Here is a 2500-nt window from a genome sequence, read left to right as displayed (position 1 = left end):
CGACGTCTTCCTCCAGCTGATTCGTCTGTGTGTGGAGTCGAATTCCTTCTCCTTTGAGGGTTGCTTCTACTCCCAGACCTTCGGCGTGGCCATGGGCTCTCCCCTCTCTTCGGTCTTGGATAACCTGTTTATGGAATTCTTCGAGTCCGAACTTCTTCCTTCCGTCTCCCTTCGTCCGACGGTATGGCTGAGGTATGTTGACGACGTCTTCGCTCTCTGGCCTCATGACCCTGCCCTGTTCTCGGACTTCCTGACCCAGCTGAACTCCCTCTCCCCTTCCATCCGTTTCAAGGTGGAATGGGAGGTTGACAACAAGCTCCCCTTCTTGGACACCTTGGTACATCGCTCTGCTGACCATTTCTCTTTCTCCATATACAGGAAGCCCATGCATAGTGGTATGTACATACACTTCTTCTCATACCATCCCCTCCATGTAAAGAGAGGTGTTGCCACTTCGCTGTTTCTCCGCGCCCTCCGTATCTGTGACCCCCAGTACCTGGATGGAGAGATCGACTTCCTGCGTCGTTCGTTCTCCAAACTGGGCTACCCTCGTCATGTTTTCGACGCCGCGTTATCCAGGGCTCGGCGTACCTTCTACCACGACTCCTCCCTTAAAGAGACTCCTCAGCTGCCCGTCCTCAGCCTGCCCTACACTGAGGAGATCTACTCTCTCCGCCGCCCTCTTCACACTCTCAACTGCAGGCTGACCTTTCGCCAGGTGAACACTCTCCGTCGTAACCTGGTCCACACCAGCCCACCCTCTTCCTCGAAGGTGGGCACCTATGCTATTCCTTGAACCTCCTGTGACAAACAATACTTTGGCGAGACGGGCGCCAGTCTCACTAAGCGCCTGTCTCAACATAAGTACGCAGTTTCCAGGGGACACAATAACAACGCTCTCTTCTGCCATCAGTGGGATACAGGCCATCTGATGGACTGGTCAGCGGCGCGAATTATCTTTCCTTCCGCTGACGTCCACGCCCGCAGACTGGTGGAATCTTCCCTGATAAAGCTGCTTCCTAATTTCAACCTGAACAGCGGCTTTTCTCCTGCCGACAGTCTTCTGCTTCCTACATCCTCCGCCTTCTCCCGTATGCCGGCCACCCTTCACACAGTCCGCCCGACCCTCCCGACCTGACCTGCCCGACCTGATCTGACCTCCCTTCGTTTCCGTTCGTCTGTCCTCACCTGCCCCGTGTCTCCGTGTTGCCTTTCCTCCCTCTGTTTTATACCCCCTCCTCTTCCTTGCCTCTTCAGACCTGAAGATGGAATCCAGGTGGATTCCGAAACTGTAGTCTCATTTTCAATTAAATCTAGTTTTACATTGTGGGTTTTTATACCATGTATATAAACATATATGTATACACATGTATATGTATATATGTAAGTATATGTATATATATATATGCATGTATATGTATATATATGTATAATATATATGTTTATATGTATATGCATATATATATACATATATATATATATATATATATATATATATATATATATATATATATGCATGTGTGTATATATGTATATATATGTATGTATATATATGTATGTATATATATATGTATGTAGAAGTATATATGTATATACATATGTATGTATATGTATATGTGTATATGAATATATATGTATATTTATATATATTTGTGTATATATTTGGATATGTATGTATATGTATACATATGTAAATGTATATATATATATATATATATATATATATATATATATATATATGTATATGTATATATATGTTGGTATATACATATATATGTTTATGTAACTAAATGTATATGCATATATGTGTATATGTATATATATGTAAGTATATGTATGTATATGTATCTATATATACGTATATGGGTATATGTATGTTTACGTATATGTGTATTTGTGCATATGTATGTATATGTATATATATTTATCTTTATGTATTTGTGTATATGTATATATGTATCTTTATGTACATATATGTGTGTATGTACATATATGTATGTATGTGCATATGCATGTATATGTATATGTATTTATACGTGTGTTTGTGTGTATATATATATGTATATATACATATATGTGTGTATATACATATATATATATATATATATATATATATATATATATATATATATATATATTTATTTATTTTTGCCTCCAGGTACATATGTATATTTGAATCGGGATATATATATATATATATATATATATATATACATTACGTATATATATATGTATATATATACATTATATATATATATATATATATATATATATATATAAATACATACATATATATATATATATATATATATATATATATATATATATATATATATCACGGAGGTATATATACACATATTTATAAATATCTATTTATCTATTTATATATCCATCTATCCATACATATATATAGACATGATTTTGATAATGAGTGTTAAAGAATTTCTTACAGTTCGGTTCTGCACAACTGAGAGGAATGTATTTATGTACATATAAGGCG

Source organism: Penaeus chinensis, chromosome 29, assembly GCF_019202785.1.
Source record: "Penaeus chinensis breed Huanghai No. 1 chromosome 29, ASM1920278v2, whole genome shotgun sequence".
In the NCBI taxonomy this organism is placed as follows: Eukaryota; Metazoa; Arthropoda; class Malacostraca; order Decapoda; family Penaeidae; genus Penaeus; species Penaeus chinensis.
The sequence above is the reverse complement of the archived record's forward strand: the minus strand, read 5'-3'. Positions refer to the sequence as shown.